The sequence below is a fragment of the Mesoplodon bidens genome (genome assembly GCF_964165515.1).
Source record: "Mesoplodon bidens genome assembly, chromosome: 6".
Classification (NCBI taxonomy): Eukaryota; Metazoa; Chordata; class Mammalia; order Artiodactyla; family Ziphiidae; genus Mesoplodon; species Mesoplodon bidens.
In genome coordinates this window covers 109,966,099-109,992,242 of record NC_138162.1, presented here as the reverse complement: position 1 = coordinate 109,992,242, position 26,144 = coordinate 109,966,099, and positions in this window count along the sequence as shown.

The window sequence follows — 26,144 nt, the reverse complement described above, 5'->3', positions numbered from 1 at the left end:
CTCCCTCGCTCCCTCCCTCCCTGCTGCATTTTGCATGAGCTATCTAGGTCATTAGCATTTTAGCGTATGCAAGACTTGACAAAGCTGATGAGGGGCCAGATGGGCCTCGGTCTTATGGGTGTTTTTTTCTCCCCCCCCTTTTTCTTTTTCCCCTCCACCACTTGGGACCTGAGCGAGAGGACTGCAGCAGCCGAGTTCCGGAAGGTTGATTCCCCAGATCCTGGCCCCGGACCCCGGCAGCTAGCCCCTGCGGCACGCCCGGCCCGGCTGCTCCTGGACTCTGCGAGCGAGGTAAAGGCTGCGGCCGCGCGCCCTGTCCTGCCCTGGCAGCCGCTGCAGAGCTCCTGCTGCCCTGCTCGTTCCTTGCCCTCGTCTTCCCCCTCCTGGCCCCTCTCAGTTTCCTGGGCAAAGCTGAGGGCGAGGTCGGTGGGTAGGATCTGCTGCGCTGGGGCGAGGTGGGGTTGGTGGGGTTTTTTGTTTTGTTTTGTTTTGTTTTGTTTTTTTCATTGTCTGGGCTTGCAGGGGAGGCAAGGCTGGCGGAAGGGGCCAGGGGAGTCGGGGTAATTAACACGGGGGAGGCACCCCTCCGTTTCCCACTTCCACCCACATCCCGCAACCCACCACCCCCTCCGCTTTGCAGGAAAAAGCCTGGATCCGAAAGGATGGGGGAGAACAAAGAGCCTTTGGAAGACGTCGCTGTTATCTCATTGTCTGTGTGATCGGGAGAGCTGCGGTAGGGAGGATGCTGTGGTCCTTTTCTCCCTGAGCTCCCCACCCCCAAGCCCGTCCCCGCTGTCAGTGCGCACGCACACGCGCCGCTTTTTCCTTGTTTTTCCTCGTTTTCTCGTTCCATCTTCTCCCCCTCCCCCTTCCTTTCTTCCACCTTTCCTTCCTTCCTCCTTTCCTTCCTCAGGAGAAAGGCCTCTCTCTCCGTGTTCACAGCGGACCTTGATTTAAATGTCCATACAATTAAGGCACGCGGTGAATGCCAAGAATGGGGCTGGCTGTGCACCGTCGGTCCGCGAGGGCCCTCCAAGGAAGGAGCCACAGAGCCGAGTCGCCCTCCGCAGAGCTCAGCGCTGCGGCTTCAGGCGGGAGGGGTCGCGGGCTCTCGCCGGCTGGGCTGCCCCAGCCGGAGCCTTTGGGCTGGGGAGGTGTGTGGCTTGTGACAAGACAGGGGCTTAGAGATGCAAACAGACTCAGAGAGAAACAGAAGCTGATTCTGTAACAGAAACACAGATCTGTGCAAGCCCAGATGGGGGGGTGGGGGGGAGCGGGGAGGCAGTTGCTGTGGGCGCATTGCGGAGTGCTTCTCTGTGCAGATTTTTCTCTGGGCTCGGGGTGCATTGTATGCGGGGCGACACCTTTCTTCGTGGCTGTGGTTTTGCTCTGGTCTTAGCTTTTGGTTTACCCTTTAAACAAATGATCTGGCATCCAGAAGACCGGCAGACTGTGTCAGGGCTGGGACTGCAGATATATTGGGTTCTGCTGTCGGTTGGGGGATGGGGGGAGGGCAGCCAGTAGGAAGGGAGGAGGGAGGTGTTTGTCCCTCTTTGCTGTAGCGCTGTGGGCACCTGACAAGCCGAAGGAAGTCATTGAGATACAGGGGGAAGAAGCACCAAACTCCTGGACCATTCACCACAAGCTCCATCAGAGCTGAAAGTACGGCCAGGGCTCTCAGGAGAAACTCACTTCCTCCTGGCGGCTGCAATTGCAGTTTCAGGCAGAGATCCAGATGCCAAGGAGGGGAGAGGTGCAGTAACCTACATGGACCCAAGGGCGTGGAGGCGGTGCGTTCCTTTTTAAAATCTGAACAGAAGGAAAAACAGAATGTGTACAGGTGGGGGTGTGCGGAAAGACTGTTTTTGAAAGAGGCCATTCAGGGAACGGTAAGGGTTAACCCTCCCTCATCCTGAAGAACCTGCTACCCAAATCAGCTTTCTTCCCCATCGGCAGACCTAGTGCAGCAGCTGGTCCTAGAGATCCCCCTGCGCTCCACAGTCACAGCCCCACCCCCGACCCTGAGCTGCAGTGGAGAGACCTAAGCTCATTAATTTCCAGGTGGAGAAAATGGAGGAGGGGCAGGTCCCTGCAGAGAAAGGAGGCCAAGAACTGGATCTTCCCATCCAGGAAGGCTGCTGCATCCCTTTCCCCGACCCTGGCAGAGGCCCGTCTTTGCAAGACCAAGGCCATAAGGGATGCTTACAGTTTTAGTTTGATTCCTGACAGAGTAATCAAGGCCTAAAAGAGTCTCAGCTGAAGCTTACACAGGAGCTCTTTCTTCTCCAAAGCCTCAGTATAGCCCGCTAAATAAATGAGTATTCATGGATGTCTAGCCTCACCGCCTCCCACATATTTACTGAGTACCTACTATGTGCCGATCATTGTGTAATTATTATATCTTGAGTTTTTCCTTTGCCTTCCTAAGGGAGTGTCTGGAGTCAGGTGAGGTTAAGTGTGCTGTGCCCCATTCCAGACACTCCCAGAACCCTCTCTGAGTCTGGCAGAAATGTGCCAGAACCTACTCACCCCTGCAGAGAAGGATGCAGTTCACATTGTGCAAAGTGCAGGCGCAGGGCTCTTCTTCACATTCCAGAAGGCAGGCCTGGCTGGAGGACAGAAGAGAAAGCAGCTTCTCTCACCCCGGAGCCTTAGCCAGGGTTGTCCTAAGAGGGACCGGCAGCCACTGCCTTCAAAACAGTCCTCCCTCTAAATGGTCCCTCCTTGGCCCTCCCCGCCCCCTCCTCTGAGCGCTGCTCTTACAGTGCTTTGGGGCCTGACTTAAGCCTCTGATGACCAACCCTCGACCCCACAGTTGTCCACATTAATGAGCCTCATCTCCGTAATTGCTTCCCCGTAATTCCATCAGACGTGACTGTGCCCTTCGCTGATGTGCCTGCCGCCAGTACAATCTCCAGATGCCTCCCCAAGTAACGCCCCTTTGAGGTGGAAACCTAACACGCTTCTCCCTGAGAGTTTAAACCGCAGGCACCGTGGACGAGGCCTGCCAGGTTCCTGCTGCCGATGATTAGGATGGCAGGGGCGTATTTTCTTATTTTATTACTTATATAAACTCTTGTTCCAGAAAGCTCTAACGTGTGTGGGAGTGTTCTGGGTTTGCTGGGGCTTTTCCAGTGTTCACCAGGTCTCATTGTGAAATGTGGTTTTAAGGGGGGCTTTAATGGCCGAAAATGGCACCGATGAATGCACCACGCTGCCCCCTGGGTAATTTCAAGGCCCCTTTTGTGTTCACCAAATATAGGGATAAGGTGAAGATCAGTCCTAGCTTCTTACCTTCTGCTCTGTTAGGGGCCTATTTCTGCCCAGCGGTATTTTTGTAAGAAACCTGATGATTTCTGCTCTTTCAAGGCATTTCTTTAACCCTCAACGTCATCTTCACCCCTCCCTCTCTATCTGAGCCCCTCTAATTACAAGCTGTGGCTTAAATGAAGGAAAAACTATATGAATTTTTAAATGTAGGACATGTTTGGGGGCAGTTTGCTGACCGAATATGCTATGAAGACCCCCGTCGGTTCACTCACACCACCATCATTATGGTCCTCACGGTGATGGGAGCTCATAGGTTTCTCAAGGGGACAGCACCAGCTACTTTAAGATGGATTTAGAAATGTATCAAAGGAAAACTTGGTAATATTCTTCTTTCCCCTGCCAGAGACGGCCCAGGCCCAGATCTCTATTTAAGCGGAAAAGAAACTGATCCTTTAACAAAGGCAAAGGTAAATTCCTGTATGGCCTCTACATTCCTTTCCCCAGCAGGGTGGACAGTTTCTGTGGGCGCATGAGGAGCCTTAACCCAAGAGATAAAGATTGAGGGGGAGGGGTCATTTCTCAGCAGGCATATGCCCGTATACACATATATACCTAGATTTTCTTGCACAATCATATCCATTGCTAATGTTTATAGGGAGGCATTTAACCGCACATACAAAACATCCATCCACCTATACTATCTCCGCAGGGAAATAATTTTCTCCTTCCCTCTACTGAACTTACATAATTCCCCCACCCCTTGTTCCAATCTTAGAATGGAGTCCTTTGGGGGCAGCTGCAAAGCATCCTCCCCAGGACAGATGGAACCATCATCTACTCTGTGGGTGGGTTTAGTGAGTCAACACAGGCTGAGGGGTGTGCTGGTGGTTTGTGTTTGAGGCTTGCCTGGCCGATTATTGTCAATGACAATTATGGGAATTATAATACCTAATAAAGATGGTTTTTTCTTCCAAGTCCCATCCAGAGTTCTTTTATTTGGGTGTTTTTGCCAAGTCTTACTCAATTTGACTTCAGTTTAAAAAACAATAACAACAACAACAACAAAAACCATTTAATACTTAATTGCATCTCCAGTGTAGACATAGGACAAGAAAAAGACTTCAAATGGGATGCATTCATGTCCACGTGTGCTTGTTCTGGGGCCACCGTATGGGGACTGCTGGGGGCCTGGAGAGAGCTGCGTCAAATTCAGATGGCCTCGATAAAAAAAGCAGGTATTATTGAGAGCAAGGAATGTTCCAGGTCAGAAATGAAATGTCAGCACCTCTCAATAGAGTCACCTTTCATTTTCTAATCCTTCTTCCTTTTGTCTTAAAATGGAAATGTTACCCGAGAAATGGGGACCTGGGTCATGGTTTGCATACACACACACACACACACACACCCCCCACACATAAACCTCCAGGATCACTGGGGACTTTCTCCAAATTAAAGCGGGGAGGGAGGTTTATTTTAAATTAAAAGCCAATCTAATTATTTCTTAAACATACACAAGTATAGAGACCTAGGACCTAGGAGGCAGTATTTTCGCTGCAAGTTCCATTTGCTGCTTGGTGCAACGTTCTCAAGGCGGTTCTTCGCAGGAAGCGGCGGGCGAGCGGGTGCTGCCAGGCGGCCGGCTCTGCTGCCGGGGCACCGGGCTAGGCCTCGCCGCCCATCCGGCCCGCGGCCCCGCGCCCCGGGGCTCCCAGTGACCCGCTTTCCAACACGCACGAGGCTTGCTCTTTTCTCTTTTTCTCCTCATGCCCCCAAGACACCTAAATCGAGCAAAGCGAAGATGAACAGGGCTGCTTTCCTTTTCCTTTTCTTTTTTTGCTCCTGTTTTCCCGGCTGTGATTTTTTTTTTTTTTCTCTTCTTGCTCGAACCAAGAAACTTGGGGCCCCAAAGACCTAGGTCAACCCTCATTTCCCGAAGCTTCCGACTGATCCAAGGTGAGGGTAGACGCGGAGAGGACAGGGTACCCTCGGCACGGGGCCACCAACGGGAGGGACAGTCCCCAGAGAGGTTACCTCTTCCACGCACCTCCGCTCCCCCAATTTCACAGATGGGCACACGACGGCCAGCAGAGAGGATTACGGAGTCCGGGGTAGGAATGGGGCGCGGGTCAGGGCGGGGGTACATATTCAGCTTCGAAGAATGGGACGTGGCAAACCGAAGGCCTTGGTAGGTGAAGCATCCTCTCCTCCCAGCTCCCCAGCGCTTCCCGGCCTGGCCTTTGCGCCGGGACCGCCAGGTGCCCCCGCCTCGGTCCCTCTCCCCTCATCCTCATCCGGGCCTCCTTCCCGTCCACTCCGGGCCCTGCGGCCCCGACGACCTCATCCCACACTCTGGAAAGGCTCGGACTGAGCCTGGAAGAGCGGCGGACGGGCGCGGCCCGTAAGGGGGTACATGGGAGGAGGGTGGGAGAGGACCCGGCGGAAAAGTCACTTCTTAGCACCCCCTTTACTTCCCACCAGCAGAGCGCAAGCCCTTCGCGAGGGTTTTGTTGGCTTTTTTTTGGGTGGGGGGCCTTTCCCACCTCACTGCCTCCTCCCGGATTCCAGCCTCCTCCATCCTCCACCCACGGCCTGGGCTTCTCCCCCCAGGACCCAGCGATTCACCACCCCCAGCGACGCGCCCTCGCCCTCCGCAGATACCTTCCTTCCCATCCCCAAACGCCCTCCTTCCCCACTCCCACACACACTCTAAAGAAGCCAAAACAACAGCGGAATCCTCAACCCAGAAGGAAAACGACACATTTCTCCTTCAGACTTAGCGCTGGTTCCAGATCCTACGCCAGAGGGGACCGAGCCGCTGAGAAGCCGGCCTGACTTGCTCTTTCTGGCTCCGTGAACCTCCAAATCCCAGCCCCGCCCCCCGCCCCCCGTCCCAGGCCGAAGGAGATAGGGCCCTTCCGTCCACTGGACCTGGTTTCTGTTTCAAAAAGAACTAAACTCTTCCTTTCCCTCGGCTGCTGGGCCCACCAGGGTGCAGAGTTATTGATGCAAGCCTCCCCTGGATGAACAGGCCAGTGCCCTGAAATAACCTTCAGAGCACTGGTCTCAAGGTCACGTGCCCAAGGAAAGGGGCCGGTGAGCCTCCAGAGGCCACACACAGGTCAGGAGCAGAAGGTGCCTGACAAAGGTCGTGCCTCGGAAAGCTTGTGACACGCAGGAAGGTGCACCTGGACGTCACAGGGGGGCTTCCCTGCAGCCCCTCGCACATACCCAGATTGATGTGGCAATATTTATTCCCATTTAATTGAGACACTGGTTTAATTTCACATGGCTTCGGCTTAAGGCTCAAAGGGGTTTTCTACAGCTCTTTTCTCCGGTGCCTCTACGGAAACTAATTGCTGTTAATATCCAATTCTGGCTTTATTATTCGTTAGCCAATTATGTATCCCATAGCCCGGGCCCCTTGCTGCTTACTGTCTCTGCTGGAATCAGCAAACACTAGGCCTGGCTTCTGCTTTTTTTCCTTGCCTCTATTCAAACCCTTCCCCCATCCAAGATGATTTACTGGGCACATCAGTCATTTTGTTTGTTTGTCCCAGCACTTAGCCCAGTTGGGGCTGGGGGACTGGAGTGGTTACTTTCAGGCTTTTTTCCCCCCCTTTTGAGGGAGATTTTTCCTTTGCAGTTGAAGTAAATAATTCCCACTTTTTAAAAAAGAGAATTTAAGTTTTTCCTCCCTCTTCACCACCTCTGGGCTTGCTTTCTCTGGAGCCATTTTTGGAGCGGCACTTTTCAATCAGAAGAAAGCATGGGGCCTCAGCCTTGAGTTCCCCCTCCCCCCTCCCTCCTCCCTCCTCCCTCCCCTCCCCAGAAAGTCCATCCAGGGCCGATCGGAGAACTAGCACACATGTATAACACCGTCGATTCACACGGAGTGCTCGGACCACGTCATTTCACATTTCGAGGAGGGAAACTTGAAAAAGCGATTTGGGAAAGGCACCGTTTTCGGAGATAAAGAGGGAAGCTTTTGTCTCTTCTCCCACAGATGCCCTGGAAGCAGCTCCTGCTTTACTTCCTTAGCATGTGGAGCTGTCGCAAGTGGGGGCAATAGCCTTAAAAAAGAAAAAGAAAGAAAGAAAAAGTGTTCTTTTGCCTCGTTCTATTTGTGTGTTCATTGATATATGGAAGCAAGCACTTCCCATTACGGGTGCTCTGGAAACAGAAAAATAAAAGTAAAAATCATAGCTACAGCAGGGAGATCCTTCTTTGTCTGTTTTCCTTTCTTCCCCCATTTTGAAATAATGCTTTAAGTGCTCTAATGTGCTCTTACTACCTTGAAGAGTTCTATAGCAAACCTGCATCGTGTCAGCATCAGAACTGAATGGAGAGAAAACAAAATGTCAGAGCAGCTGGCTTAGGCTGAGGCATACCATTGCCCCCCCGGAGGCCCGGCCCCTTCTGCTGAGGAGGCCAGAGGCTTTCATTCTGGCCTGGGAATCCTATGGTCAGGTTTTTCTTAGGGAGGATGTAGGGGCGAGTGGTGTGTCAGGCTGGGACATTGTTAAGAAGGTGCCTTACACATAAGGCTCAATAAATACCACCCAGATTGGCTGTAATTAAATTAGCAGCATCTGCCCTTCTGCTTTTGCTGCAAAAAAAAAAAAAAAAAAGCTACAATTATGCATTAAGGCCTCTTGGACACAGGATAGAGGACACAGGCTCATCGGCAAGGAAGGGGCTTAAAAATGTTTCTGATTCATCCCTTAGCCCCAGCCTTGCTTAACTCATCCAGATGTGCGGACTTTGCTTTTCAAATAGTTCATGCATGGTAGAGAGACGACATACAAGCCCAGTCCCAGACGTAAATTCAAAGAGTAAAAAACTCTCCTTTGAGCCCTTCTATCTTCCTTGTAGAGCACTTGTTTTCCTTTCTAGTAACCTCTACACTCAAATCTTTCCCTTCACCACCCCCAATTCACATCACAGCCAAGGTCTTCCCAACCAGCGTTTGCCATAAATAAATATCAATTTCTCTTTCCTTCTACACTCCTCCCCCAGCCCCTTGAAAATGTCTATATTCTCAATGGTCAAGAGGTGTTAGGAGAAAAGCAGTGAGGTTAAACCATCTCACATAAACATGTGAGTTGCTTAGTCTCAACTTTCCCAGAGATATTTACATCTTAGAAGAGGCACTTAGATAACAAGTGGAATCTAACGGTTGGAGTTTCTCATAAAAGCATCCAAAAGGGGGGAGAATAACCTCAGCTTCCCCGCCTTTTGTGCGAGGATAGCATCCTCACCCCTTCCTTCCAGACTTACTGATGCTCCACATATCAATATGACCCAGTTAATAAGAAAACACGTTTCAAGAACCTCAGGTGAATCCTCTTTGGTTTCCTCTCCCAATTGAAGGCTGGTAGGAGCAGCCTGAGCCTTTAACAGAGACACCTGTGATTTTTGCATATTAAGTGCTTTCAGTCTAGGTCAAAGCCACCATCTTTAAAGCCAGACCATTCATGTCACTTTGCATAATTGTGAATTCTGATTTCATTGTTCCATGAAGAATCACACTTAATTATTTGATTAAATACTGGACAATGTGACCCAGTGAGCCCAGTTCACTACAGTACCTCAAAGTAGACTCAAAGGCATTCCAGATGAACCTAGGAATTGAATAGTTTACGGGTCAGGCCACCCAAGATGGCTATTCTCTTGCTCTCTGTACCTCCCCTGCTCAACCAGTACCTGCTTAACCTACACCCTAATCACATGACTGACCTTCCTACATGTTTGCCCCAGCCCCAGGTGCTGATTGTTCTAATCTTTAGATCAGAACATCTCCACCTTGATAGCTCAAGGAGAGGACGGGCATTTTCCTCTGCTGGTTTCCCTGGTAACGGACGAGCCAACCTGACATCAGTTCCCGCTATAACTGGTAACCTCCCTACCCCACCCCCCAGGGAAGACTGCCGCCATGTCCTGCCCCACGCGGTGGGGTGTCGCTCCGGGGCCTTGCTTCAGACATGTAAGTTTCCCCATGCATTAACTATTGATCCCTCTGTCGCTGACTCTGGGCTCTTTCTTCGGTCTTGAAGCTGGGCAAGTACACGCCTTGTAGGCCTGCAGGGTGAAGCGCTTGACTTTGGTGCGTCCCTGCGCTGGTTTTGTTTACTCTCCTCACCGTACTCCGTCTTCCCTTGCCTACGTGGAGTTCCGTCATCTCCTTGATACCCTGACGGCATCCATTCCCATGGTGCATCAACATTGCAAACGATACAAAGCCAGGACTCAGAGCAGGTTCTTGCAGGGCAAGGAGCAGAGTGGGTTGTGACTTTATATAGGGAGCTTGAGGCCAGCACGTTCCCATCATGACGGAGCCTTCCCGGGTTCCCACCAGCCTCTTAGAAGACTTGGTCTTGGAAAATGTCGAAAGTCTCTCCCTGGTTTCCCCTGTTTCCCTTCCGCCTCAGCGTCGTGCCGCCTTCACCTGGATGATTAATCAACAGCAACAACATAGCTCGAGAGGCTAGGAGAGTGATCTCACCACCAGCCTGTACCCACCCCTGTTTCGATAAACCTGTCTTAGCCAATTCCTGAATCACTCCTCATACTACCGACTAAAAACTATCCTTGGCAGCATTTGGGGCGGCTAGGAGAATTATCTAATGTGATACCAGGGCCTTTCAGAAGTCTGGAGGGGGCTTCCCTGGTGGCGCAGTGGTTGAGAGTCCGCCTGCCGATGCAGGGGACACGGGTTCGTGCCCCGGTCCGGGAGGATCCCGCGTGCCGCGGAGCGGCTGGGGCCGTGAGCCATGGCCGCTGGGCCTGCGCGTCCGGAGCCTGTGCTCCGCAACGGGAGAGGCCACAACAGTGAGAGGCCCGCGTACCGCAAAAAAAAAAAAAAAAAAAAAAAAAAAAAAAAACAGTCTGGAGGGATTTGATCTCTTCCATTTCTTGAGGCTTCCAGGATATTACAAAACTAAGAAATGCCAAAGCAGGGTTACCAAAATGGTGATGTATTTTATATGCTTATAGTTAAGAATTTGAAATTAAATGATTAATAATCTGCTTTCATTTCTGTTACTATACCTATGCTGTATGTATAACATCTTCAAATATATTACCAAAAAGTCTGCATATGAGGCCCTTTGTTATTCTGGCACCCAAGCAGAAGGCCAGAATCACAAACAGCCTGCTATGCTTAGGCCTAGCCCCTAGTCCCCGGAGAGAGCACAGTGTGTATGACTTTAGGTAAGTTGCTAAATCTCTCTGAGCATCCTTTGTAAAAAGGTGATGGTAATAATGCTATCTACTTCATAGAGTTGTTTGTGGAATAAATTAAATAATGCATGTTAAAATGTTTAGCAGAGTGCAAAGCACTCTTCAATAGAAATATAAAGCAAGCATGTACAAAATTTAAAACTCTGTAGTAGCCACATCTTAAAAAGTGAAAAGAAACATGTAACATTGATTTTAATCATGTTTTAACTCAATATATATAACCCCAAATATTATAATTTTAACATTAATCAACATAAAAAGTATCAATGAGATGTCTAACATTCTGTTATTCAGACTAAATCTTCAAAATCTTACACTTACCATGCAACCCAATTCAGATGCTGAATTTTCAACAGAAAAACTTGCTTCCTGTTAGATTTCATAAAATTTATAGTTGAAGAAAGAAATTCACACACCCAAATTAGTTTCAACCATTCTTAAATATTTTCTAATAAGCTAATAGAGTACTTGTTTTAAAGCTTAAATTAAATCAAAGATCCCATTCTTCAACTGCAGTAGCCACATTTCAAGGGCTCAGTAGCCACATGTGGTTAGTGGCTACCCCATCAGGCAATGCAGGTTTTAGCATAATGCTGGCATATAGTAAGTGCTTAATAAACACTAGCCATTTACTTAGGGCCCCACCTCTCCCCGGATGGGAATAGGGAACAGCTCCTTCTCTTCCCTCAGACTCCAAATTGGCGGCCAGGCCCATTGTTTGCTCCATGCACAGCCTGTGAGATGAGCCCACATCCAGCAGCTCCAGGGCCCCTTCAGGTACAATTTCACAGTCACTGATGAGGCAATTTGCCAGAAACGTCTCCCTGACTTTCCCCACTGTAACTCTAGGAAGGCTTTCAGAATCTCCAGGATTATTTTGCTACGTGCATGTGTGTAAGAAGCAAGGACAGTGAGGCTTTCGTGGAGGGTTATTCTTGGAAACATGAACTTGGTACATCTGTACAGCAGGAAAGACAGAACTAACATAGCCACACCTGTGACTGACATTTGTTCCTATTTACAGACCAAACTGCATATGGGAGAAGGTAGATGTGAGTGGGACACCCTAAATTTATCCCTGTGCTAATTCTTGTGCTGTTGATTACAATATTCTCAGCTTCTCCAGATTCATTTGCAAGCAACTTTTATTGAAATCTCGCTGTTCGTCAAACACTGCTGTCGGCCAGGAGGAATTTGTGGATACATAGGACTCCCTCCCTCCCTGCCCTCCATAACCTTAGAGTCCAGTAGAAAAAATAAGACAAATCCATAAATAATTATGACAAAGCCAGATGTGGTCAATGTCATACAAGAGAAACAGTCAAAATGCTAGAAGAGTTCAAATGAAAGAGATGCCTTCTCCAGTGAGAGGGTTAGGGAAACTTCAGGAGGCAGGTGGAATTTGGGGGCGGGGGAGCAGCCTATATGGTAAGATTAGCAAGAGCGCCATCCCTGGCATGAGGAGGGTTTGCAGGACAAAGCATAGGTATAATGACTCTATAGCAGACAGAAAGTTTGGGGCCAGATTGCATGAGGGGATCGCTGGATCATATAGTGTCTTAGTCAGCCCAGGCTGCCATAACAAAATACCACAGACTGGCTGGCTTAAACAGAAATTTATTTCCTCCCAGTTCTGGAGGCCGGAAGTCCAAGATCAGGGTGCCAGCATGGTCGAGTTCTGGTGAAAGCTCTCTTCCTGGCTTGCAGATGGCTGCCTTCTTGCTGTGTCCTCACATGGCAGAGAGAGACAGAGAGGGGGCTCTAGTCTGGTCTTACAAGGGCCATGATGATGACCCCACCCTCATCTCAACCTAACCACCTTCCAAGTACCATTTGCCATCTCAAATACCATCACTTTGAGAGTTAGGGCTTCAACATATAAAGCTGGGGTTGGGGGGAGACACAATTCAGTCCATAGCACATAGGAGTTCTCTTTTTAATTTTTTTGAGGACCTGCCATACGGTTTTCCATAGTGGCTCCACCATTTTGCTTTCCTACCAACAATGCACAAGAGTTTTGATTTCTCGACATCCTTGCCAACACTGACTGTATTTTCTGGTTTCGGAGCGGGGAGGTTGTTTTGTGTTGTGCTTTTAGTAGCCATCCTGATGGATGTGAAGTGATATCTCATTGTGGTTTTGACTTGCGTTTCCCTAAAGCTTAGTGAGGTTGAGAAGCTTTTCAAATGCTTATGGGCCATTTGTATGTCTTCTTTAGCAACATGTCTATTCAAGTCCTTTGCTCATTTTTTAAATCAGGTTATTTGCTTTTTGCTGTCACTGTGACAATTATTGTTGGCAAAGCCGAGGATGGTCTGTCAGATGGAGTAGAAGTATCGATCCTTTACCCCCTGAGTAGTGTCTTGCTGTCCTGAGACTAGTATCAGGTAGTTGCCCTGGTCAGCTGTATGCCGGATGCTCATCATGTGTCTCCTGACAGTTTGTGCTTAAACCCTCAAACTATCCTCCTTGGTTGAGTCTCTGAAACCCTTCCTACCCCTTGCCTGCCTCTAATTCCTGAGAGCTAGGCTTGCTCTCTGGAGGGCTCCTACTCCAAACCTGATAAAGGACTTAAAACAGCAGCACTCTCACAGCCCTGACCTTGACCTCTAGCATGTTATTCAGAACTCTGATGATTTCAAGTGCCAGAAGCCCAATCTGAACCAGCTTAAACATGAAGGGGAATTTATCATCTCATGGAATCCAGTTGTTACTCATGGACAGCTGGAAACATGGACTCAAAGATCCTTCTCTACTTCTCTAGCGTCTGCTCCCCTCTGCACATATTTCATTCTTCCCTGTTTCTTTGAACTGGCCTCTGCTTCCCAGGCCCACACAGCAAGAAACATGCCCACTGGGATTTCCCAGACCTTACATTTTACAGCCCAGATTAAGTCAAGTGCCCACCCCTGGACCAATCAACTTGACCAAAGGGATGGAAAACCCTGATGGGTCAAATGGGAGTTAGATGTGTGCATGGAGCTCCATGGTAACTGTGGAAGAGAGGGACAGGCAGCTGCCTAGAAATAAGTACTGGTCATGTGATATCACATGTATTACTGCCAATGTCCTGTGAATGGTGCATCCGGAGTTGTGCAGTACATACCCCATGTGCTGGAGGTTCTGGTAGAATATCTTATTTCTGGACTCTGATCTACCAGATTGGCATCTTCTTCCCACATCCTCCCTCCTCAAAAAACCTCAACACAGGGTCCATCACATTCTTTGGAGTCCTATGGTTTGAAATGCTGATCATTTCTCCTAACCCTCAAGACAAGGACCCAGCACACTTCAGCACTGAAGTTTAGTGTATGACAGAAGCTGGTATGGAGACCATAAATTGTTACCTTTTTCTTCTTTTTTTTACCAACTGTATAACATTTGGTGCTTTCCACAACACCACACTGCTTCTGTCTTACTGTGCTCTCTCCCTAGCAAGGCACCAATATGTCTTGTCTCCTCCCGAAAAAAAAAAAAAAAAGGGAGAAAAGCACCAGAAATGCCCATGCTCACCTCTCCCAGAGGTTCCTTGACGCAGAGCAATTTGGGACCTAAAGGAAATCCCTATGGAGAGGCCCTGCCCCCAAGTCTCACTAATTCTGGATTTAATTCTCTCCTATGAGCCAGGCATTAAATTACTGCCCTCCCAGCCATACCTCCTGTTTTCCATTGTCTCATCTAATAAAGGTTCCAGATCTGAAAGTCCCTGAGACCCTAACCCTAATCCAATTAAACTCTGCAAAAGCAACTAGACTCGAGAAAGACAAAGAGGTGAAGAGGTTAATAGCAGACAGAGCCTCCACTGACAAGCTAAATTAGCCTGCCCACCTCAGGAGAAATGGTAAAAGCAGATTATTAAGACGGCTGATGGTGATTAACATTTGCTCAAAATTCTAAGTAGCTGATTTTTTTTTCCAAGTTAAATGTTAACCTGAGGATAGAGGGACAGTAGCCATGGGAGAGAAATATGAAGGAGGAAACAGAAAGACCAGCCTGCTGGCTGGATGTCTTTCTTCCCAAAGAAAACAGAAAGACGAGCCTGCTGGGTGCATATTGGGATTTAGGATGCTGAGGAAAAATTTCCCATTGGAACTTGTTTCCTTCCCAGGTAGGAGAGATGGAGATTTTCAACATTTTCATTTCTCAGAGAAGCTGTATGCCAGGAAAAGAATGGAAACAGGGAAGCATCTACCAAACCTGACCTTGGAGGGGCTAGATCAGGAACTACTTGGAGGGCTTCCAGTTTTGTATCCTGTCTTAGTCAATTTGGATTGCTATAACAAATACCATAGACTGGGTGGCTTAAACAACAGATGTTTATTTCTCACAGTTCTAGAGGCTTGAAGTCTAAGATTAAGGTGCTAGTCAATTCGGTTCCTGGTGAGGTCCATCTTCTTGGCTTATAGACAGCTGCCTTCTTCCTGTGTCTTCACATGGCAGGGAGAGAGCTCTGGTCTCTTCATCCCTTTATAAGGGTGCCAATCCCGTCATGGGGGCCCCACCCCAAGGACTTCATCCAAACCCAATTACATCCTAAAGGGCACACCTCCAAATATCAACACATTGGAGGTTAGGGTTTCAACATATGGATTTTGAGGAGGGTTATACACAACCAGTTCATTGCACATCTTTGTGAACCTGTCTGTGGGGTGGATTTGTTCTGATGTAATAAGTAGCTGACACTGTGGAAAAGCACCATCTCCACTCAGTATTTCCAGGCACTTGGGTACATCAGGACAATATTCTCGGTACAAATACATATCTTGATTTCCCTTGAGATCCTTTAATATAGGGGTCCCCAACCCCTGGGCCACAGACTGGTACGGGCTCAGCAGCCTGTTAGGAGCCAGGCCACACAGCAGGAGGTGAGCGGCAGGCTAGCAAGCAAAGCTTCATCTGCCGCTGCCCATGGCTCCCCATCGCTCGCATTACCGCCTGTACCATCCCCCCCCTCCCCGTCTGTGGAAAAATTGTCTTCCACGAAACTGGTCCCTGGTGCCAAAAAGGTTGGGGAGCACTGCTTTTTTTTTTTTTTTTTTTTGGCGCTGCTTTAATAGAGGTTTCGTTTACCATGATGAAGAGTAGAAAGATTATGATGTGACCGTTTGTGTGACTACCTGTGCATTGTTAGTAGGATGTCAGTGTGGGTAGAAATTCAGCCCTTCAACAACCAGTGGGGCACAGCACTGAGGGGCAGAACATCAGTGGGCACAGCATTAAGGCACTAATATAGACATCTGGGGGGAAATGGAAAAATGGGACATGGATCTTACCTTTTAGGAATTTATAATACAGGAAAGAGAAGACTTATGTAGAAGTGGCTAGAAACATAATGGAAAGCACATAGAATGCTGTAAAAAGGTCATGTAGTTTCAAGAATGTAAAATAGTGCAGCCACTGTGGAACACAGTATGGCAGTTGCCCCCAAAATTTAAAAAACAGAATTACCATAAGACCCAGCAATCCCACTGCTGGGTATAAATCCAAAAGAATTGAAAGCAAGAGCTCAAACACATACTTGTACACACATGTTCATAGCAACATTATTCACAACAGCCAAAAAACGTGAAGGCAACCCAGGAATCCATCAACAAATGAATGGATAAAGAAAACACAGTATAGGGCTTCCTTGGTGGCTCAGTGGTTGAGAGTCTGCCTGCCGATGCAGGGGACACCGGTTCGTGCCCCGGTCCGGGAGGGTCCCACATGCCGCGGAGCGGCTGGGCCCGTGGGCTGTGGCCACTGAGCCTGCGTGTCCAGAGCCTGTGCTCCGCAACGGGAGAGGCCACAACAGTGAGAGGCCCGCATACCGCAAAAAAAAAAAAAAAAAAAGAAAACACAGTATATACCTACAATGGAATACGACTTAGCCTTAAAAAGGGACAAAATTCTGACACATGCTACAACATGGATGAACTTTGAAGACATTATGCTAAGTGAAATAAGAGAGTCACGGACAAATACTGTATGCCTCCACTTATATGAGGCCCCAGAGTAGTCAAATTCATAGAGACCGAAAGTAGAATGGTGGTTGCCTGGGGGTGGGGGGAGTAATATGGGTTATTGTTTAATGGGTACAGAGTTTCAGTTTTGCAAGATGAGTTCTGTGGATGGATGGTGGTGATGGTTGCACAATAATATGTATGTATAATACTTAATATCACTGAACTGTGCACTTAAAAGTGGCTATGATGGGGCTTCCCTGGTGGCACAGTGGTTGAGAGTCTGCCTGCCGGTGCAGGGGACGCGGGTTCGTGCCCCGGTCCAGGAAGATCCCACATGCCGTGGAGCGGCTGGGCCCGTGAGCTATGGCAGCTGAGCCTGCGCGTCCGGAGCCTGCGCGTCCAGAGCCTGTGCTCCGCAACGGGAGAGGCCACAACAGTGAGAGGCCCACATACCGCAAAAAAAAAAAAAAAAAAAATGGCTATGATGGTAAATTTTATATATTTTTTACCACAATTAAAAAAAATTTTTAAACATTTCATACAACTTTTGAAGCTTACTTTCCACTTACAGTTATTAAAAAATATTGGCTCTATTTCCCATGTTGCACAATACATCCTTGAGCCTATCTTACACCCAATAGTTTGTACCTCCCACTCCCCCACCTCTGTTTTGCCCCCCTCACACACACAATTTTTAAAAATATCATGTTGTTTCAGATGAGACTTCCTAGAAAAGGTGGCACTGAGCTGGGCTTGAAAGGGCAGATGAATTTCAATAGGTAAAGAAGAGGAAGAAAGACATGAGAGGCAGAAGGAAGAACATGAAATGTCCAAGGGCAGTGAAGCTTCGATAGGTAGGCACAACGAGTTAGGTTTAAGTTTCCTGGAACAAAGTGTTCAGGAAGGAACATAAGGTTAAATAGCTGTTGAAGCCAAGACAGCACAGCCTCAACGGCGAGACCAAGGAATTTGGCTTCTGTCCTCTAAGCCAGCATATCCAGCATTTCCATAGTGTGTTCCACAGAAGGCTAGTTACCTGAGATGCTGTGGGGAAAAAAAGCAGGGGAAGGGAACCATAGTTGAATAAGTCTGGGAGATGTTGCATAGCCCTATAGGCAATTTACAATGCCGTATAAGTCCTGACGTAAAGAAACCTGACTCATTTTGTTTAACTTAGTGTTGCCCCAACTCATTTGATCATGCTACCCTTGGATCCTCACAACACCTATTAACATCCTCCAAGAGGGTGTTCCACAAGTTGAGAAACACCTCTCTAGGACAAGAGGGCTGTTGGAGATTTTTGAGCAGAGACATTGACATAGTCAGAGTTTTGCTTTAGGAAGGCTCATCAGACAGCAGGTGGATGAATGGATTAAGGGGAGCTGGGACAAATGACTAGAACTGTGGATGATATGTCATTAAGGATGGGGCACATGTCAGATTTCTATAATCCCAGTTTGAAAAAGTGTCAGAAACACCAGAGACTTTTCAAGCATGGAGAAGATACCACCTTACTGAACTCAGATGCTGGCAATCAGCAGATACCCCCACCCCAAATTTTGACTGTTCCTACCTTGAAGCACAACATCTTCCCCTCTAGGTCCATCCTTTGGGTGTTGGTCCAGATCCCCTCAGTCCCCAGAGTCAGATGAAGTGAAACATTGGAGTGGCTCATACCAGCTCATGAGAGCTATTTAGGAATTTTCTAAGAACCATTGGTAGAAGTCTACCATGGCAGGAGTATTTATACCATGGAAGTCAGTCAGTGCTACAAATGTGTTCTTTTGTTTTTGGAGACTGGTTTAACAGTGCACTACTGAGCAGATGTCAAGATGGGATTGAACATGTAAGGATTCTATTTGGGGAAGCATCTGTATGAGAAAAAAAAATGGGAAAGGGGTCAAGAAAGGCTGGGAAAGCCAGGTCACACAGCAAAGCAAGTCGGACCCCAAGTGAGGGAGGAGGGAGGGAAGAATAGCTAGTGGAAGCATCCTAAACTATATGTGCATTTGAAGGACAGTTCTGCAAGGCTGTTGGAGAGTCCTTGAGCCAAAGTCAGCCATCATTGGAGGTCTCCCAGAAACCAACCTAAGTATCCCTGTAGTACTCTGTCACTTATAAGGAGCACCCCATGGGAAGTGTGGCCTCCGTGCAAATATGGCAATGATTTTCTGAGCCCAGCAGCCAGGGCCCTGGCTAATAATGTCCTTGTTGTTGGTTGTCCATGGGGCACATTCTCATTACCACCACAGCCCACCCCTTGGGCTGCACCGGAAGTTGCAGGAAGCAGCTCCTTCAAGGTTCCATTGGATATTTTTCCCTGAAGGATAAGCCAGCAGCCTCCACCACTGCAGTTGATCTTGGGACTATAACTAAGCATCCCCATCCTTCTTCCACTCTTCATTCTAAACCCTCCTCACCCTTGTTCTCAACTTGGTAGGTGTTAGTGTCTTACCTGATGGTATTGAACTTCATTCCTGAAGGGTCTAAATTCTTGGTCATTGTACCCTTCTCAGTTTGGAGTGGCCACACATGTCTATTCACAGTTACAGTGAGACAAGGGAGAGCCAGGAGGCACCCCAGTGGGTTGCCTGGTTTCCGTACTCCCACCTCCTCCTGCTGATGAAGGTCAATGACTCCTCTCAATATGATGACCCCCCTTTTCACCCACTGACTCCAAAGTGTCCTGGTGGCAGCCTTAACTTGTAGTTCAATGGGTCTCTTGCTGTGTCTCCTGGCAAAGGTATATTCTCTTTTGGGACCAGGACTTCAAATCCTGCAGAACACAGAGTTGCAGGAACATGAGACAAAAAATCTGCCCATTGGGTCATTAAGAGTGATGTAAGTGGGGTCACTTCTGATTCTACATTTGGGTTTTATTAACTTTAGTAATATAACAGCCAGTTATTTTAGCAGCAAAAGTGAGTTTATTCAGGAATAGCCAGAGGAATGACAATTCATGGTATGTGAACTACGGTAGACCATAGGCAAATTCAGAGAACAAGGAAAGGGGACTTGCTTTTAAAGGGAGAAGGGTAGAGTTGGGAGGGGCTGTAATAACCAATGCCCATTGGAGGAAGCTGAAAATCCAATATGGAGGCTTCTCATTGATTGGGCTGCTACAGTCTCTGATTGGCTGGGCTGTCATCAGAGGGAGATAAGTTTTTCTTCTTCTTCCAGGTAGATAGTAAAGTAGGCAAAACCTTCCTGTCAGAGATGTAGGCCTACGACTCTTTCTGTTTGGATAGTTGATAATGCATGGCAGGGCATGAGAGCTCTCCATAAAAGCCTATCCTGACTCCAATTTTAGCTGAGATTTCTTTAATTAATTCCACTTTCCCCCTTTTGATCAAGATCTTTCCTCAAAAGCATTGCTGATCAAAAGTCGGGATGTCTGCATATAGTGTTTTGTCCCTTAGTGCCAGGAAGACCCTTCTCTGTTTGTTATATCTCACATTTGAGGGAAAGTACACAAATCAGAAACCTCATTAGGCTGCATTTGATTAACAAGGAAAGGTAGTAGGGAGAACTCTCAGGCATTTCTTTTAAAAGACCATATTTAGTCAATGTCCTAAGTGCTAGAAATTATCTCCAAGCACTGAGTTAGCATCATCTTATTAGGTATGTCATTTTTATAAATGTTAAGACAAGCATTAGGGCTTCCCTGCTGGCGCAGTGATTGAGAGTCCGCCTGCCGATGCAGGGGACACGGGTTCGTGCCCGGTCCGGGAAGATCCCACGTGCCGCGGAGCGGCTGGGCCCGTGAGCCATGGCCGCTGAGCCTGTGTGTCCCGAGCCTGTGCTCTGCAACGGGAGAGGCCACAACAGTGAGAGGCCTGCGTACCACAAAAAAAAAAAAAAAAAGACAAGCAATAGGTACAGAACTTAACCACAGTATACAGTGCAGAATTTAAAACAACATAATAAACTCAGTTTGCAAGATGATTCTAAACCAGGAGCCCATACTTGAAGGTAGCCAGCTGAATAAATCAAAAGATAGTGGGTTGTCAAGTGAAATTTGCTGTAACCAATGTGCTTGCTCTTTAATTTTATATAATTGGATCTCTAACTCCCCAGAGGCATTTATGCACCTGCAGCAAGAGGTGTTTGCTATTGTACAGACACCTCCTTGCTCAGTGAGTAAGTAATCATGGGCTACGTGGTTATGCAAAACCACCGTGGCCAATGAGTTAAGTGACCATTGCTGAGCTGAAAATGTGTTAGCCACAGAGTCAGCTAACTATCCTAATATCAGAGAGGGATTCCTGTTCATACGTTCATTGGCGCTCACTCTGATCCATGGAAAGAAAGCTCTACCTACAGAGGCAAAGCCAGAATCACATACACTTCCTGTAAGTTCTCACTTACGGAAGCTATAGAGGCTTAATGGGATGAGCCAATGAAAGGCTTCTGTTCGGTTATGTAGGAAGAATAGGACAGTGAATACAGCAAGGGCATGCTGTCCTTGTATTCTCCAGGTATCAAACTGATGAGTTGCTCAAGCATAAAGGCCAGTGCCAAAACTTCCACATGTGAAGGTGTAACCATGGTGTGTACATAAGGCCCCCACATAAGTCATAGTATCTATGGATTAATTCATTGCCATAAAGGTGTTAGCATTATTTAACCAAGGCTCAGACATTATGTTGTTACACACCAAGAGGTTACCTAGATAAACAGATATGTCAGCAAATTTACAAATGATCCAACTTGTATTGCCAACTCCACAGGAGCTTTCATACAAACATTCAAAAGATCTTATTTTCCCATAACAAGATTGGGTCAAATTGAAGCAAGAAATAATTTTAAGTGAGCTTAGCCCTCTGACTCTATAAAATGGGCCCATGGAACAATCTGGACCAACAACAGCATTTGGATCCCCAGTAAAATTACTTATAGAGTGAACCTAAAGACCATTCCTATCTCGGACGGACTGAGGTTTCTGATGGCAAATTCAGCAATCAGAGAGGTTTCCCTCTTTTGCAAAGGATTGGGAAATATGGGCGGGGGCTTTGTTCTTCAACTGAAGGGAGGAGGAAAACAAGGTAAGAGACAATATTGAAAAAAAGATATATAGGCCTGGTCCAGATACCTTGGAAAAGCTGTCAGCCTCAGATGTCATCTGCTTCAGATCCTAGAGAGCTTTATCTTCAGGTTGCTGGACAGTGAGCAGGTTCATCTGGAGTTTAGTGTCTTCTTTAGGTGTGACATGTGGATCCAGGGGCCTACTCCCCGGAGTTTGGTGGCACAACGGTTAGTTAACAGTACCTGATAGAGACTCATCCAGCAAGGCTGGAGAGAGTCCTTTTGAAGGGGTCTTCTCCAGTACACAAAATTTCCAGGTTGTATGGTGTAACGTGTGGGGTCTTTGTCCCCCAGGAGTGTGTTGCAAAAAGAGTATTCTACCAGGGCATGGTTATTTTTTAACAGAAACAATTAGGTCTTTATGATAGAGAAGTATGTATCCCTTTATCAGCTGTGGAGCAAAAGAAGCAGGAGGCAAGTACATTCAGTGTCCTGTTACAAGGAGAGCAGACTCCTATTGAAGCTATGCAAACACATACATGTTTATGAAAAATAAGAATTTTAAATAAGAGTTTCAGAACTCTTGAGGGATCAGGTAGGGAGAAAAATATAAATGCTGCAACCTTTGTTGCAAATATACACTTCAGCAAATTGCTTTAAGTTATAGACAGCTCAAAGAAGCGTAGAAAAAGGGTGGTCCTTTACATCTGGAAAACAAAACCCCAAAGCACTTGGTTTTCCATTAGAGTTTTATAAATTCTTACCCAGTTCAATGCTATGATCTTAAAGTTATCAAAGACCTGTATTCCAAAGTACCTGTCAGAGTCCTTTCCATGAGTTTCTCTGAAGATGAAGCACATTTGCAAAAGTATCTGAGTAAAGTAATAACTGTCTATTAATGATAAAAAGACTTGAAAATGCCCATTATTAAAGATTTCATGAGAGTTCATTATAATTGGATTGACAAGGGGATCTGCTTATTTCTGTGACATACATTTTAAAATTATGATGGAAAACATTATATCAGGACATCTTAGAATTTCAGGAATTTCACACAATTTGGAGCACTTATATTAACATGTCCCTATGCAAATAAAAAGGTTTAGCTTTCCTTCTTATCTGACAGGCTTCTCATTTAATTTAGCATGTCAAATAAACCTGGTTAGTTTAACATTTTACCAAATGAGAGACAAATCCTTTGAAATTTTCCAGGAGCCCTCTGGAAGAACTCAAATTTAGTTCAAAGTCAAGAAGACTTCAGTTAGAACCCAATTTTTTGGGTAAGTTTGTCAAAAATATGAAAATGTTTTAGGCATTTGACCAAACAAGACCACAAATCATTATGAAATTATATGTAATTATCTATTTGACCAAAGTAACAAAGATTCCAAAGGCAAATACCAAAAGTTTACATAGTTGTAGGTAAAACTCAGCTCTTTCAATATTGAGAAGGTTCAGTCTTCTTTAGAATTCAAAGACCTGATTAAGACCACGTGAAGTACAGGAACTTATTTTGATAAAACACAAATCTTTGTGTTCTAAGCAGTTTACTTAATAGGTTAAACAAAAAAACCCAAAAAAACAGAAACAAAAACTTTCCCCCATCAGGAACAGGCCAATAGTAAAAGTATATTTTCCTCATAGTAATTTTCCAATATGGCACAAAATATGTTTACCAGGAGACCCAAATATCTTCAGTTCCTATGTAAAGGGAAGCAAAAGTGGATGAACCAATATTTGTAGTGTTTCAGTATTTCATCTTATTTGGAAGTGAGCTAGCTATTTAATGATCACCCATCATTTAATTTAACTTAGCCAACCTCTAAAGTTTCAAGTTACCAAAAGGTTTCAGGAAATTATTTATCAAGCACATATACTTTAAAACATAATTATTTAATCCAAAAACTCTTATCCCATTTTCATCCATCTAAATCATTTGTTCCCAACTATTGTGTTTAGATTACTCACAAAGCTTTGTGTGATAGTAAAACAGTTAACCATCGTCTTAAGTTATTTTTCTTGCTGACAAATTGTGTAACAAAGATAACATGAACTTATCTGACCAGTAAAGACAGACAGAATGAAAGTTATATGCCTGTATTACTTTCAGCATTGATAAATTCAGACATGCTTGTTTTAATGAAAACAACAACCTTAGCCTAGCTTTCATTTACTAAAATTTGATCATAGATAATGTGAACCTGTAGGGCATTTGGGATCAGTTTTTGTAATATTTCTTTAACTTTTATAAGTACATGTTTGTTTTTAAGCTGATTAAATAGAGCTCTTTACCAATTAATCTTAGCAATACCATCCAGAGGTAAAGAATACCATGCATCTACAACACACATATATAGATACAGAAGAGCATACAGACAGATGCAAACAGCGACCTTATAGTTTTGTTTTAGATTTTAGTCATATCTCAGATACAAACTCAAAAGAATAGTTGAATCTAAATTATTTTTCTGGAAGATGGACTAAGTTAAGGTTACTTGCTCAAATGACCGAAGTTTTTTGTTTGTTTTGTTTTGCGTGCTGTAAGGATACTTTTCTATCTTAGCTGTTTTGGGCATCTCTTTGTCTTTTAGAAACTCCTGCATACCAATCAAAGAATGCATTTCATTGTCTCCCAAGAGGTTTGGGATCCTCTCTTTTAAGGGTGCCCCTTAGGTGGACTTATTTAAAACAAAATTTCCCCCTTTTGAACAAGATGGATGACTTACCAAAAGGCTTCAACAAACAGACAGAAACAAAAAGCAAGTTTTCTCCTAGGAGTTTTGGAATATATTTGGCTATTGTCAAAAGTCTAGGACTTCCCCTGTGGTGCAGTGGTTAAGAATCCGCCTGCCAGGCTTCCCTGGTGGCGCAGTGGTTGAGAGTCCGCCTGCCGATGCAGGGGATGCGGGTTCATGCCCCGGTCTGGGAAGATCCCACATGCTGCAGAGTGGCTGGGCCCGTGAGCCCGCTGAGCCTGCGCGTCCAGAGCCTGTGCTCCGCAACGGGAGAGTCCACAACAGTGAGAGGCCCGCGTACTGCAAAAAAAAAAAAAGAATCCGCCTGCCAATGTGGACACAGGTTTGAGCCCTGGTCTGGGAAGATCCCACATGCCAGGAAGCAACTAAGTCTGTGAGCCACAACTACTGAGCCTACGCTCTAGAGCCTGAGAGCCACAACTACTGAAGCCTGAGCACCTAGAGCCCATGCTCTGCAACAAGAGAAGCCACCACAATGAGAAACCAGCGCACCACAACGAAGAGTAGCCCCCACATGCCGCAACTAGAGAAGGGCCTCACGCAGGAACAAAGACCCAATGCAGCCCAAAAGAAAAAAATGTCTAGGGAGACTGCTACTTTAATCTTTCTTTCTAGTTGTTTATATGTTACAATTAAATTAGAAACAGTAATTAGGGGGTTAGCATTTGGATCCTCAGAGGGTCCAATTTTAAAGGAGCAGGTTTGGGGACTTCCCTGGTGGTCCAGTGGTAAAGAATCCACCTTCCAATGCAGGGGACACAGGTTCGATCCCTGGTTGGGGAACTAAGATCCCACATTCCGTGAGGCAACTAAGCCTGTGTGCCACAACTATTGAGCTTGCATGCCTCAATGAGAGAACCCATGTACCGCAAACTACAGAGCCCATACGCCCTGGAACCCATGCACTACAGCTAGAGAGAGAAAACCCTCACGTCACAACTAGAGAGAAGCCCGTGTGCCACAATGAAGAGCCTGCGTGCTGCAGTGAAAGATCCAGCATGCCTCAACGAAGGTCCTGAGTGCTGCAACTAAGACCCAACGCAGCCAAAAAATAAATTAAATAAATATATATATATATACTTTTAAGTTAAAAAACATAAGTAAAGGGGCAGGTTTTCACAGAGGAGGAGAGAGGAAGATGGCAGAGGAGGCAGAGTCTGAGCACAAAACGGCTGCCAGGGAAGACACAAAAGATGGCACCCGAGACAACAAAGGGGAGGGGAACACAAGAAACATGAGGTTTCAGAAGCCGCGTATTTATTTATTTATTTATTTAAATATTTATTTATTGTGGCTGCGCTGGGTCTTAGTTGCGGCATGCGGGATCTTCATTGCAGCATTTGGGATCTTTAGTTGCAGCATGCAGGCTTCTTAGTTGTGGCATGCATGCAGGATCTAGTTCCCCAACCAGGGACCGAACCTGGGCCCCCTGCATTGGGAGCACCAGGGAAGTCCCCAGAAGTCATTTAATTCTTTTCTAGTTTTTTAGTTTTTTCAGTCAATGTAGAAATGGCATTTGCAAAGAGGCAACTTTATAGTTTTGTGCACAATTGGAAGCTTCTGGGTACCAATGAAAATAAATATACCATTCATTTTGCTTAATTTTAGAACTGTAGTACTCCAATTTAATCTTAGGAAAAGTGAACTTGGTGAAATCAAAAGTTCTTCATAATGACCACTGTAATTCGAGATCACTTGTAGTTTGGTCAGACCACTTAGTTTAAAAATGAGCATGTGTGAAGTCACAGTTTTTAAACATAAAATAAGCTTGAGTCTCCAAAGGAGGGCTGCCTTTAGAACATTTAGATGGCTGGGATCCCATTTTCCTAAGCTCTTCTGAAAACACAAGAAAGTTGCTAGAGTCCTAGCCTGAATCCCAAAAGGAATCTACAGACAAAAAAAAACCGAA